This window comes from Pyxicephalus adspersus, chromosome Z, assembly GCF_032062135.1.
Source record: "Pyxicephalus adspersus chromosome Z, UCB_Pads_2.0, whole genome shotgun sequence".
Taxonomy (NCBI): Eukaryota; Metazoa; Chordata; class Amphibia; order Anura; family Pyxicephalidae; genus Pyxicephalus; species Pyxicephalus adspersus.
Window position 1 is genome coordinate 68335973 of NC_092871.1, and position 15876 is coordinate 68351848.

A 15876-nucleotide genomic window follows, 5' to 3' on the forward strand; every position below is an offset into this window, starting at 1 on the left:
AAAAAAAAAAAAAAGTATGTAGAATTTTCACACTTTTAAAATGCCCAAAAAATATTTTCTAAAAGCTCACAAATGCTTGCAAACACCAACATCTTGCACTTGCAGTGCTCAAAAACAACCAGATTAAACCAGACATCATCAAATTTTTACTTTTTCATAACTTAAATTTTTTTTTTTTTAATTGAAGGGGAAACCCCTGCCCTTCTGTTTTTACTGAAAGAGTGCTAAAGACTAAATGAAGCCCACAGCCTCTGGGGATATGTGATATATCTCAGGCATGTGCAGTAAGTGCTTTCCTTTATGACATGCGGAGTAAGATATGTACTTTTTTTTTACATCTCCTGGGGAAAGGCAGTGTAAGATTGGGGGATGTAGTATGAAGAACCCAGAAGAATGGGAAGAGATGGGCGGTGTCCAATCTGCGCCGAGACAGCAAGGGACAAACTGGACTAGGATTTTGAAGAGACCAACAGCTTTCCACCTATAAAATGTGTCTTTTTTCTCTTAATAATAGTTCTACTTTAAATGAATGAAGTGAAAATTCTCCTCTTGATTACATGGCATGGTTTAAATTGCCTTTATAAATGCTTAAAAATACATACAAAATCCTTACAGGCTTTGTAGGCCTGTTATAATAACGCCTATGTAAACTATGCCTTAGTGCTTCTCAATACACAAATCTGTGACTGATAATAATGCACCACATGTATTAATAAACTCTAACAGGCAAAAACAATAGAGGCAGTGTTTACTCCCATTCATGGCTGATCTACAAACCTAATACAATAAAAAGTAAAACGTGAAAGTGTCAAGAAAAAAAAAAAAATCAGTAAAAAAGTAATGTAAAATTTGTCACACTGGTTTCTTTAAAATGTCAGCTGTGGGCAAAGTTTATTTACAGGGAAAATGTATTGGAATAAAATATTGGTCATGTGCTATCAGAGAAAGCAGGGTAGTACCCCTGTTAACAAATCACTTCAGCTTTTTAATACATAAAAGGGGTGAAAATTATGAAAAGTTAGAACATTTCACAGTAATCCTTTGTCCAACAGTACTTTTAGTTTGAATGTCCAAGGCAACTGAAAATGAATAAACTCCTTTTTATCAGTGCCCAATGCACATAAATATTTTATCACAGATAAAGCAAATGAACCTGCTTTGTAGCCTTGACCGCTTGGTTAGTGACTCACTTTCTGCTCTCCAGTGTCCAAAATGCATCTCCATTGAAGCTGTATATATCCATCTAGATTTTGTTTGATACTAATCATGCACATTCTTCTCAGTTGAGATTTACCAAGATGTCACCATGACAACGTATAGTCTGCCTGCATGCAGTAATAATAAACAGGTACTTAAAAGATATTGTTTAGGTATTGTTCAGCTTGACCTAGAGAGTAAATTCATTCAATTTTTAAAAGGAATCAGTCTGAATTTTCATATTTCTAAATATGTACAGCTTGGCCAAAAAGTCACAATCTTATATTTGGTTGGACAGCCTTTAGATTTATGGCACCCATTCCATTGTTTTGAAAGTCTTTACAATGTCTCAGAATTTGTTGCATTAATTTTTCACCAAGATCTTGTATTGATCATGGGAGAGTTGGGCTGCTGCCTACAGTCTTCTCTAGCACACATTCTTAAGGTTGTCAATGAGGTACGGTCTGGACTCTTCTTCAGGAACTTCTGGTTCCTGAATCACTCTTTTTGCAGTTTTAACCTGATAAATCCTGGCATTGTCATGCTACATTGTTGCATGGAGCCCCAGACCGTCCATTTGCGAATTATCGTGACAACTGTTTTCACCTTCTCACCAAGCTACTTGTCTTGTAGCCCAGTCAAGCCTTGTGTAGGTCTACAATCTTGTCCCTGACATCCTTAGACAGCTCTTTGGTTTTGGTCATGGTGGCTGGTTTGGAATCTGATTGATTGATTGATTGCTTCTGTGGACAGGAGCCTTTTTTACAAGTATTGTAACAAGCTTGGATTAGGAGCACTCACTTACAGAGGGTGCTCCTAATTTCAGCTTGTTACCTGCATACAGTGAAGACACCTGGGAGCCTGAAATCTTGCTGGTTGATAGGGGATCAAATGCTTATTTCACTCATTACAATGCACATCAAGCTCTGACTTTTGAGCACTGGGGTTTTGAGGGTTCTTTTGTTGTTATTCTGTCTCTCACAGCTACAATAAACCTACCATTACAATTATGGACTGTTCATTTCTTTGTCAGAGGGCAAATGTACAAAATCAGCAGGGGATCAAATACTTATTTCCCTCACTGTATGTCTGTGCCTTAAGATAAGAAACAATCCACTGATGGAAAAACCTGGTCATTCAGTATATTCAAGGAGTTAGCTCACCTAATTTTTTGAGCACATAACCTTGCTGAACCTGGACCTCACCAACTGAAACAACCCCAAATCATCACATTGACTCCTCATTTTTTGGCCAGGTATGTATGAGTATTTCCTGACAGCTTCTTGTCAGCATACAATAGGGTTAATTCCTTTCCCTTCTACTCTCAGAATTTTAATTCAATAAAGGCAGCCCATCCACCTGAAAGTCAGAATGGTGGCATGAGTTTTCTATCAGTAGTCACTAGCAAGAGAGCTTTGTGGTTGAGATTCTGGGTAGTAGATACCATCTCAAAACCTGTATGGTGCTTTGGATACAAACTTGACTCAGCAATAGCAGGAGCCACCAGAGAGTTTTCTGGCTTTATTCCCCAGGATGGACATCTAATAAAGCAGTAGTGGGGCAGGATTCCAAATCCATGGGTTCTAAACAGCATTTCATTCAGCCAATCATGAACATTTATTGGAACACCAACTATACAGTATGTAACTACCAAAATTCCCTTCTGCAATGCAAGCACCAGTGCTACAGAAACAACTCCTTTTAGGCTGGTACTTGCCATTTTAGGCTGTTACTTGCCCCTATTTTTGGTCTAGAATGGAGACCAGTTACAGACTTAATGGTCTCAATAGATCTTTCAGGAAAGTTCACGTCAAAATGAAAACAATACAAAATCTTCCAGGCAGTGCAACCAGCAGATTGGTTGCTGTCCATCAATCTAAAAGGTGCATACTTCCACAAAGATTTTCAAAAGCTTCTTTGTTTTGTTCTTCCAGAGTTTTTTTCCAAAGGCAACAGCTCTTCTGCTCCGGATGAGTATTCAATTTTAATATTATCTAGAGGACATCTTGCTGCTGGCATACAAAAAAGCCCTTCTCTTACAACACAGGGATGCTGTACTTCAACAGCTGAAAGAGTTTGGATGGATGCTGAATTTAGAAAAGGACAATCTTCTTCCCACTCAGGCACTAATCTATCTTGGGAGCCTAGATAGATACTTTTCTCAAAAACCTCTCCCTTTTAGAGCAAAAATTCTCACAATTGAGAAAAGAATTGACTAGACTAATAGGGAATTGTCACTTACAGAAAAAAAACTGTCTGAGAATTATAGGAACATTGATTTTAAACAACCCCCAATGACAGGTCCAATGGAGAACACACCCCTTCCAGGTAGGCTTCTTGGAGCAGTGGAGTTTGGGGAACCTGAATGCTTGTATTTTATTTACCCAGATAGACAAAACCTTATCAAATGTCACATCAAATTGGTAGTTCTCACCTCAGATGCCAGCAAGAAATGAACAGGTGCATCCCGTCAAGGTAAGATTGAACAAGAGACTTTAAGCAACCCAGTGAGGACAGTTTCAAACATGCTAAAACTGAGAGCAGTATATTAGGGCCTTCAAGGTTTTCAACATCTTGTACAAGGCAAATCAGTCTCCTTGAGGAATATTATTAACTAGTAATATTGGATAGACAACACTTTGGCTGTAGCATATGTGAAAAACTATGTTTGCTAAAAGAAGTAGCCCCATCATTAAGTGGACGTAGGAAAACCTTAAAAATCTCTCTACAATTAACATCGTTGGAAAGCTTAATGAGCATGTGGATTACATATCAAGAACAGCAATCAACAACAAGGCGCGGTCTCTACACCAGAAAGTATTAAAATGGCAGTCAAATGTTCATTCTTTCGCCAGGTAAATCTCTTTGCCTACCCAGGGAATCACAAGCTGGAGAATTTTGTCTCCAGATTCCCTGGTAGTTCCAGTAAGCCTATGCATTTGCCCCAGGTCCATTAATTCACAAGTTCCTGAAACTTCTACTAAAAAACAAAACTAGTATTGGTGATCATTTCCAATTGGCCCATTAGTCCTTGGTACCTGTCCTTTTGATAACTACTCATACGGACCTCTCTTTGTCATCAAGCCCACAGAGATCTCCTCTCACAAGGCCCCCTATTTCACTTAAACCCGAAGAAATTGCACCCAATGGCTTGGGTGTTGAAAAGGAGATGTTAAAATGCCTTGGCAGCTCTGAGTGAGTAGTTCAAATGCTTATGAAAGCAAGAAGTTGAGGACCAACTCTATATTGTGTGGCAACAATTTAAAGTATTTGTGTCCTGCCTTCATCTACAAACAGCTCAGCTGCAGGTGTAGCCCATTCTGGAGTTTTTCCAGAAAGATCTAGAAATGGGCCTAAGCCTTAACACCTTGAAAGATCAAGTCTCAAACATCACAGATTTACAGGGTTCAGTATGCTAGTGGTGCAGTTTGTCGAGGCAACTGCCAAAATCAGATCTCCTAGAAAGCCAAAATTCCCTCAGTGGGACCTACCTCTTGTGCCTAATTTTCATGCATCTGACAAGTTGAAACTTGTCAAAAACACTTCTTTATTACAAAACAGAAACAGCATTTCTTGTGGCCATCATTTCAGCCAAGAGAGTTTTGGAGATCACTTCTTTAGACCCTTTGTCACCTTCTTTCTAGGTAATTTAAAAGTAATGTAGGGATATTTGTTCAAATAAATGTTTTATTGTCTGATTCATCTGCAAGGAGTCAACAAAAGATTCTCATATGTCCAAAAATGTTTCCACTCGTAAGTCACTTTCTAGTGTGAACTCAACCCAGGCCATACAAAAACGTACATTAGCTCATCTTTGAACATAGTCAATGTATGCGAATCTGGGTGAGGACTTTTCTGTAGGATTGCTTTTTTAGCCACAAGAGAGAATAAACAGGAAGTTTCTATAACCCCTGGCAACTTTCACTCAATGCTCTGGAGTCTCATCAAGGCTTTCCCCAGCATCCCTGTGTGTACTTTCCCCGACATCCTTGTCCGCTTCTTCCAGGCTGCACACCGATGGCCGACCTTCATCCTGATCTGCAGTGAATGTCAACAGATTAAAGTACCATAATTTAGGTACGTATATATCATCCGCTGCAGCACCTGACCACTGTGAAGACTTTTGTTCATTTCCTTTTTGAAAACGGTCCGCAGGTTTTGTATCTTTTGCCTCACATATTTTATGTTGGCGGCAGGATTCACGGTCTTGCAGAGCTCCACCATAGCGGTATACGCCTTCAGTTTCACGTGACGATTGGAATAATCCGCAGACTTTACCTTCCACAGACAGGGATGGGACCTGTATGCCTCAATGAACTCACGCATGAAGTCAGGATTAATAAATGCATCATAGGCCATGATCTGTGAAAAATATTAAAATATAAAATATAACTATATGTAAATATAGTTTATAAATATAAATATATAAATATATAAACATTAAAACTATAAACATATAACTTATAAAAACATATAAAAATATGCAGCATCACCTACCTCAAAAATGTTGGTAGGGTGACTTGTCGGATGAATATTCGTACGAACGAACGCACGTTCCGGACTTGGCACCTTGCACTTCTGATTTCCCACAGCATTTTGCAAATCCAGCCACTTCCTGTTAAAGGGTTTCCTGTCATGTGAGAGGATGTCTCAACAAAGAGCCAGCCCAGCCACCCGTGCCACACCAATGGCAAGAGAGGAGATGGAGGTGTTGGTGGATGTCCTGGAGAGGTGGGATTATGATGGTCGGAGGTGTCATTACAAATTCCAGAATGCAAGAAAGAATCGCATTTTAGAGAAATTGCAGCGGAGAATACACAGAAAGTTTCGCGTGGAGCGATCCAAGGACCAGCTAAGGAAAAGGTGGTCTGATTTGAAAAACCGAGAGAGGGACGTATTGGATTCGTTAAGGCGTCGTATTGATAAAAAACGTAAGTATAAATTTTGTCAGTTTGTAAAAGTTTAGTTTTGGAAAATTATTCTTTTGAGGTAATGTAATATTTTGGAAAACTATTTTTAATTTATTTGTATTTGTTTATATATTTTTTTAATTATTAGTAATTTTTTTATTATTGTAAATTGTTTTAAATTTTTTTAATGAACATTTTTTGTTCTGTATTTGTTTTTATGCATTAGGATGCCGTGCTCGGGAGGTATAGGAGCAGCTGCAGGTGCGTCCAGAGGAGCAGCTAGAGGTGGAAGGTAGGATATTGTTATATATTTAATAAGAAAAAATGTATTATTTTAAAATATCAAAAATACATTATTTTTAATATAATTCAAATATGGTTTTAATTTTTTTTTTAAATGCAGAGTTGATTCTGGGTTCACCTGACCAGGCTGGGCGTCCGGAGGAGCAGCTAGAGGTGGAAGGTAGAAAATTGTTATATATTTAAAAGGAAAAAATGTATTATTTAAAAAATATCAAAAATACATTATTTTTCAATATAATTCAAATATGTTTTTGATTTTATTTTTATGCAGAGTTGATTCTGGTTTCCCCTGCAGAGGAGGTAGTGGAATCTGTGGTGGAAATTGACCCAGGTATGTACCAAAATTTTAGAGAGGTAGTTTGCTTATAATTGTGTGTAATTTAACTTCAACTGACCAATTTACTATTACAAAGGGGACCTGTAATATGAATGATAAAGAATAACGACAGGTCATATTTATTATTAATATGACAGGTCCTCTATAGATATAGCTCTGTAGAGATATATATATATATATATATAGAGAGAGAGAAAGATATATATATATATATATATATATATATATATATAGATAGATATAGAGATATATCTATATATACACGCATACATAAACACAATACAGTCTGTATAGAACGTTCGTTCATCGCGCATGCTCGGAACATGCACGATCACTGAACGACTGTACACACGATAGATGGTGAACGATCGTCGTCCAATCGGATCCGCCTCGTTCATCGGCGTTGTTAGTCATTTTTTTTAAGAACGATTTTTGGTCAATCGGTCGTTCGTCGGACGTTTGTCGTTCATTTCCAATGATAATAATTGGACGTGTGTACGCAACTTTAGTCTGCCCACTAAACAAAAAATGACAAAGCAGTACACCAATAATACCTCCCCTTGCCTTAGTCTTATGTGATAAAGTAGAGGTTTTTATTGATAACCCTTTCTCTTCCAGACATTATTGTTGAAATTTTCTTATCAATCTTTATAAAGTGCCAATATTTTACTATTAATTAAATAGGGGTTGCAAATGACAAACCTGCACAATAGACAAACAATACTACACAAAGAGATGACCCTGCCAAAAGAGCATTCAACCTAAAATTTAAAAAAATCCCATAATCAACTATGAATAAAAGCAGTTGCAAATCCACCTCCTCCCTGTTGCTGTACCTAACAAAAAGCACACTCTGAAGCCCAGTGCTGCTCATATTCCAGTTTGAATAAATCTCATATCCATCTTTATCTTTTATCCACCTCATGTGTACCAGAACCATCATGTGTTATCCAAAACTTAAAATGAAATGTGCAGAAATAACCACCATCCTACAAGGGGGCTCGAAGAGAGGAGAGCACCATTGGGGTTACTACTTAGTCGGTATTTGAAGGGGGGCTCAACTAATAATAGAAATGGTAAACAGACAATAAGATGGGTATACCCAGGAACAGTGCAATCATGCCAATAAACATATCATCAATGTATGAAGTTTTTGAGGAAAAAAAAATGCTTGTCTGAGCATTTACCTAACCTCAAATCTATTACTAACAGTCTGCCACCTAATAAAGATGATTTATCGGCAAAAGACCTGGCAGGTACAGGGGCAGCCTGATCACACCAATATTGTTTGAGGATAAAGGGTTTAAGTGTATTTACTTAGGCCCATACAGATGCCCAATGAATGTCAGTGGATTGTCGCTAGAAACAATATTTCAGTGTCAGATGAACAAACAAGTGGTATACACAGGGACATTCTGTTCAATGGAGCTGGGAAGGGGAAAGAGGAGCAAGCAGAACACTTCAGCTTTCTCCTCCAAAGAAGGGAACAGAGGTCATGTCTGATCAGTTTTTCATCATCATATCACCATGGCTGTTTGATGAACGACATCAAGGAATCGCTGTGTGAAAGTCAGATTTTTGCCCAAGATGACCATGAATGACCTTTGAAGGCAAGACGTCTGACATGTGTACATAGTTTTACAGTTACCACCTATTTACCTAGGTATAATGACCAAAGCTATATGGTGCTGGGATCCCACAGTTCACCAAGTTTGTTGTGTAGTGTAAATATGCAGGTAATTAGAATTACTAATAGTGCCATATGTATTGGAAGTTTATTAACCTCCTGAGCGTTACACTGAGGTCTAGATTTCTGTACCAAAAGTGATCCACTGTTTTTCATGAAATTTTTTTTTTAAATTGTAGACCTGTCAGGGAGGAGCCGTCCGTTTTTTTTTTTCTCAGAGATCATCCGGCGCTGGAACGAGAAGGACGTGGGACAATAAGGTCGGGCTTAACGGCTGGGTGGTTAACTTAGTTCAAACAAGTGAGGAACATGACGTAGACTAGCCATATCACTTCAATAATACCTTCTGCAGCTTAGGGGAAATTTTTTTTTTTTATATAAGCACAAGTAGTTTGTTTAATGTAAGAGTTATTTGGCTCTCAACTCAAAAACATAATTAAAAAAAAGCAAAAAGGCAGCTTACATGAACTGGGCACAGGTACAAAGTCCTTAAAGTCCATGAATCAAATCAGCATAGATGAACAGCCACAACAACTCTCCTTTGCAAAAAGCACATACTCCACAGAGGCTTGTTTGCAGCCATCATATCCAGGGTGGAATGGGAGGGGGGAGGCGGGAAAATGAGTGTGGGGGCATATGACAGCCTAATATCTGAATATGTAACTGTGCAAAAATCAGGTCTTTGTGGTTCTTAAACTTGTTTTTTTCTTTTAGTGAGAAGCTGAGATGGGGAGGCACAAGCAAGTTTCACATGTTGGAGTTAGGGGCCGTCATGAAGTTTTTGTTTCTCCAGGGAAAGGAAGGACACTTCTCCTCCAGTGTTGGTGACATCTCAGTGTGAATGTCCTTTGCTGACTTTCCCTGGAGAGACAAAAACTTCATGAGGGCCCATAACTCCAACAAAGTGAAACTTGCTTGTGCCTCTGCCATCTCAGCTTCTCACTAAAACAAAAAACAGTTTTAGGAATTGCAAAGACCTGATATTTGCACAGTTACATACGAGGCAAAGCCAGGAACTTCCCAGCATTCCCTCATATCTGTAAATATCTATATATATATATATATCTTCATCTATATATATATATATATATATATATATATATATATATATATACATACACACACAAAGCTATGGACATTGGTGCACAAGCAAAATCCATAGTAATGTTCTCATCATGTGGCAGTGCTGTCTGTGCTGTCTCTCCATATGGGCGATGCTCCCATACTGCAACACACCACAATTCTCAAGCTGGGAATTGCTGTGCGATATGAATGTAATTATAATTTAAAAAAATGAAATTACTGCAGTTACAGTTCACAGCACATTCATCTTAGAAAAGTTTCAGGCTGTATTCTTATTTGTGTGTATTACCTAAGATTCTGAGAAAGATTCTGTGTGTTGACACATACATTGTCCACAATCCTGCCAGACCCTCATGATAAAAACTAAATCAAATATTATTTTTTATCTACTCAAATTACAGTGTCAGAGTGGAACTATACTTTTTGGTGGGTGGCAATGATTAACAAGTATGCACAGCATGCACCATGTGCAGCTGCCTTGCAGTGATGACAGGTCTAGGTCTTGGAAGGTAGCATCTTTGAAAAGGGGAAGTCTCCACAGCAGACTTCAATAAAGACAGCAATCCTCTTCAGCCATTGGATGGCCACTGATGATGTAGCTCTTGCACAAGCCTTTGATGGTGGAAATGTTGTGCAGCAAGCTGATACTGGGATGTGACCTTTCAAAATACATGCTGAAAAGCTGATTAGCAAAGGAAGACTACATGGAGAATTCAGTGACAAGCCAAGTTAGCAATGAAAAGTCAGACAGATCCAGCAAGGCAGTAGGGGGTGAGATCCCACACACAAAAGGGGCACCAGGTCAGATTGCCTCACCTCCTAAAATCCAGCTCCTGATGCCAGTATATGAAAGTGGAAACAGGTGAATGTGGAAAGGAGCCTCTAGTCAAGTGATTTTTCTCCTCTCCACACACTAGCCAACTTTGTCCTCAGTGTCCTGGATACGAGTCAGGGTAGGCAGAGGTAAAAGCACGTGCAACGAGCATGTAATAGGTAATTATCGGTCTGCATTAAGGGTCTGTAACTGAGGTCTGAAATGGGGGTCTGTGAATAGGTTATGAAAAGGGAGCCTGTTACCAAGATCTTAAAGTCTGCAATGGGGCTCTGTGATTGAGGTTTATCACTGGGGGACTGTGAAGTGTCCAAGGTTTTCATTGGGGGTCTGTCAATAAAGTATGCACTGGTGTTTTGTTGCTGAGTTCTAAAAAGGGGGTCTGTGACTATAGTCTGAATGGGAGGGGGTCTGTAACTGAGGTGTGAAAAGTGAGTATGTGTCCAAGGTCTGAAATAAAGGTCTGTGATTGAGGTCTGAAAGAAAGGTCTGTCACTGAAATCTGTACTGGGGGTTTGTCACTGGGGTCTGCACTGGGTTATTCAACTGTATTCTATTCATGCCCAGGATCAGTAGGCTGCAGTGTGTTTGTAGTTAATGTTCCTGTCACTGTCAGACTCACCATCATCTTTGATTACCACGTGCTAGGCCATCAGCAGCACATCAGTGACAGTGTGTGCCACACAGACAACATGCACTGGCAGAGAGGTTGCAGCTGCTACAGTATACTGAGCACAAACAGGAGAGCCAGGCTGTTCCAGAGAGTGGAGCCGAGCACTGATATTCACTATGGGTTCCCAGAATCCAAGTGAAGTTTGGGACTAAGCAGGAGCAGGTCAGGGCCATCACAGCAAGACCTCTGATTTTGTAAAAGCTCTGTACAGCACATAATAAATAACATTTTAATACTAAAATATGAACTCAATAGGCTGGAGCTGATTGATAAGTTCAGCAAAAAAAATCACAATTTACCATTACAATGAAATTAAAACCTGTCATCTTGCATATTGCTTAGGCAATGGCATTCATTAATATCATGTGTAATGGGTCTGGCTGAGGAGGAGGGCAGTGGAAGCCCACCAAATGCAATCTTGCTTTGAACTCCCAAATGACTTAATTCAGCACTGCCGCCAATGGTGGTTGGGAGTATTGCAACTTGCAACAAAATGTTTTGCTTCATATAAAAGGGTAAAAAAACTTTAATTAACACAATTTTTAAAACCATTTTTTGGCATTTGAAGGAGAGACCCATCCTCTTCTGTCTTTACTACCATGGCAGTATTGTAGATTGTGATTATTTATTTGATAGCCAGGTTCTACCCAACACAAGGTACAGGTCTGACATGGCAACACTGCATTTGTCTTTAGTTTTCAGGCTAAGAACATTTTATTCTGGGTTTAGATACAATTTATATGCAAATTCTAGGCTTTGTGAAGTCTTTAAGCTGTTCATGTGGTGGTGTATGGTCCTTTATGACTTCAACTCATCTGTGGATCTGTGCATTCTTCAGTCATGCAGCATGACTGTCTGCACCATTACCCAGTGGATAAAGGACACCATAGCAGACTGACTCATGATGACCTGCATTTACAGTATGTCCTCAGTGCTCTGGGTTAACAACAATGTGCTTTATCTAACCTTTGGCCATAATTGAGCCTTAAATGAAAATTTAGTAAACTTTTTGCTTTTTGTTAAAATTTTTGCAAAGCTTTTAATGTGTAGTCACCCACTGGAGGATTTGCAACAAATGCAGTTTAGATTGCTAAATTCTTGGCCATCCTCTTTGTCACATTCTGTGCATGTAGAGTGATCAGTCTCTTACCTATTGACTATTATACCATGATACTGAGTGAATAAATGCTAGCTGTCTATGTCTAAACAGCAGATGGCATCTGCCTGTGTGTGCACAACCCAATTCCTGAATATTTTGGATGAAATCTTTGGTGTCTGTAGCACTGTTCCCTCCATATTGTATCATATATCCTAAATAATAAAATAGGGAGGTGGCAATGCTAAAGACACCATCTAATGTTTCACGGGAAACATTAGCCGCCTAATACATCTCCACCAGCTTGTTTCAAAATTGGGACATCAAACAAGGTTGTAAAGTGGCCTACAAATATCTACCTGTTTAATGAATGGAAAGGAGAGGAGAAAAAAGTGGGCAGACAGTTTGACTGATCTTTGGTAACAAAAGAGGTCAGACAAGGCCTTTAAAACAATCTGGTCTATGCCTCAAAGAGAGGTAAGTAGAGGGCGGCAGGATGAACACTAAAGTAATTAACCATTAAAGCACTGGCCATTTAAAGCAACATTTATCTGATGTTTATGGTCAGCCTAATGTAGGTACCTTCATATTGTTTCTTGTTCTTTTATTTTAGCTCTACTGTTTCTAATTTCATTGTGTTCCCCCATCCGGACCCCACCTGTCTGTCATCTCTGCACATAGCTGTAATTACAGTCTCTAAAGGTCACAGCCAATTCCTGGTGTGCTTCTTGCATGTCACATGTCTGCAGTAGGCCATCTCTGCACAGCCTTTAACTCCAGCCTTCTAATACAAGAGAATTTCCTCCACAGGCTTACATGCACCAGAGAGGTATGGGGTGGGGGGGCTTTACATTATGAGTCATTTTGAGTCAATGCTTGTCGGGGGTGTGCAGAATGCTGCAGCAATGTGTAGGCTAAGTAATGTTCTGCTTGTATAGACAATGTATTTGCATTGCTTACATTTATTACATTTATTGCACAGAGGAGCTATCAAGTGCTGGAAGTACAGTGGATAAAAAAGGGGCTATGATTTATTTCATCAACCATACAAAAAAATATTGAATTGAACCTTCAAGGTTAAATGAATTAAGAACAACATATAAAAATGTATTTTAGGAATGTGCACTGAGGGGGTTATTTAATGGTAAAGTACAGACGTGTACAAATATATTAAATACTAATCAGTGACTGAATTAGACAATGTAAAGCCGCATACAAACGTGCAATATTAGTCAATGGAAAGGATCTTTCATGGTCCTTTCCAACTACTACCGTGTTTCCCCGATGATAAGGCAGGGCCATCAAATAAGACAGCCCCCCCTTTTTAGGTAAAAATGAAAAATAAGCCCCCCCCGCAAATAAGTCACCCACCGATTACTTACCAGAATCGGTTGCTGAATAGCGCGACTGCGTACGATTCCGGATCGCTAATACGAATGCGCGAGCGATAATCCGATTTTGCTTGATGAATCAGGGGCATTGTGTCATATTTTGCAGAATTCTTTTGCAAGACTTGGGCAGGGGATGGGACCTTGACACACCAGGCGTTAGGAAATGGGTAGAATAATGTTGAGTATCATTTAGCTTGCAATGAGGATGTCCTCACATCCCAAGAGACAACTTTTTTTTGTTGTTTTAAATACACTTGTGTCTTATCTTGTGTTTTGCTCCTGTGCCAGCACTGGCATATTCTGTTTTTTTTTCAGGTTCAGGCTCCCCAAGATTCCTGACATAGCATGCAATAAAGGGCCCGTCGTTTGCTAGCAATTTTTTGACTTTTAGTTTTAGTTCAACTTTAATACCAATTCATTGCTTTTTCATGTTCGTTTAAATATTAGCATGAACACTCTCAGCAGTGGTGTAGCCACCTGCCTGACTAGAGAAAATCCCTGGCTGTCCACTGTCTAAGTAAAGCCCCCCTGTATGGTTGCCAAAGGTCATTTTGGAGGGGAGCCCTGCTGCTGGTCCCTTGGGGCATGATATAGTGATTGATATATGTAGGCAACAAATCTACACATACACACTCTATCTGTAGCTCAGTGGTATGGTAATCTCTCTATATGTTTGGATCATAATGTGAATCCTGGAATCCACCTAATGGGTATACTGGTGAGACATCTAAATGAGAGCTTTATATCTTTTATGTGTGCCAAAGGTTTCTTGTCTGTGGAGTCACACACACAATGAGCCTGATTTATTTAAGCCCTCCGAGGCTGGAGAGAATACACTTTGATCAGCGAAGCTGGGTGATCCAGCAAACCTGAAACTGATCTGGTGCAGGATTAAAAACATTTCATAACGAGGGGCGTGGACTGATGGCGGCGGAGTAGGACGCCGGTATCCTAAGCTCCGTGTCCCGCCTGGGGTTTTCCACTTGTGTAAGCGCTAAAGCGCCTTCTTACCCGGCTCTAATGGGTCCCGAATTGAAGGGGGTACAGAAGGGACGCCCCGGAGGAATCACAGGCTTCCTCCCGCGGGGACCGCGAAAAGGCCCCAAAGCCGGGGGCTCTATTTTCAACGGCATCCGACGGGCAGGCACCGGCGGCGCGGTGCACACAATCAAGGACTGGACCGCAGCAGGACTCATTAGCACCAGGTCCAGATGCCTCCACAACTTCTTCACCAGAGGTACACCCCGACTCTTCTATTCTTAGCCCCTGCATGATGCCTTCTTTAGAAGCTTCTTTAAGTCATAGCCCAGCCAACACAGATGCTGAAGAGGAGTGGGACTGGAAGGCCCACTTACATGCCTTACCTACCAGGCAGGATTTAGAACACAGTATAGGGCGCTTGGAAGCGAGCTGCAAGGCAGAGATCCACGCCATACGTGAGTCCGTTCAACAAGTTACTAGTGCCACCACAGCTCTACAAACCCAATGTGCTGATCTTTCTTCACAAGTAGCATCCCATGCGGCTATTTTGGAATGCCATGAGGTGCAAATTAATATGTTGTATCTGCTGCATGATGACGCTGAAAACCGCAACAAGCGGAATAACATTTGTATACGGGGTCTACCTGAAACCATACCGAATTCAGAATTGCCCACAGCTGCCTACTCTATTTTTGCTAAGCTTCTTGCTGTTCCATCCGATGTTGATATAGAGATAGATCGGATACATAGAACCCTGGGCCTGCGCAGCACAAATCCGCAACGCCCTAGAGATGTTATCTTTCGGATTAATTTTTACAGAACCAGGGAAGATACCATGAAAAAAGCCAGAGAATCTACAAATATTGAATACGCTGGGGCTCAGATACAACTGCTGCCTGATCTCTCTAAACATACATTGGATCTTCGCAGGGCTCTTAAACCGCTTTCGACAGTTCTTCGTGAACGGAACATCCCATATAGATGGGGATTTCCCTTCCATCTCATCATCAGACCTGGAGGTAGAACCTTTGTTCTTCGCGAGCCATCTGACCTGCCTCACATTGTACGGGATCTGCATCTTCCCGATATCATATTCCCTAAATGGCCAACGGCGACTGCGCTCCTCAACAGCAAACCAGCGTCATCGCAAGGTCCTCCACGACCTCCGCCTGATAGTTCTCCAAGCACCTCTGTGGGTCATCTTTCTTCCCCTCCTCCTTCCACAACCTAACCAATTTAATCGGCATCGCCAAAACTTTTTATTGGATCTCAGGATACCTTCACCATTGTTCTTGGAATTTCTACCTTCCATCCTACCCTTTTTGTGTTTCTTAGGCTACTGAACACCACTGGACTACCTTTGTCCTCAACCTGTTTTATCACCTG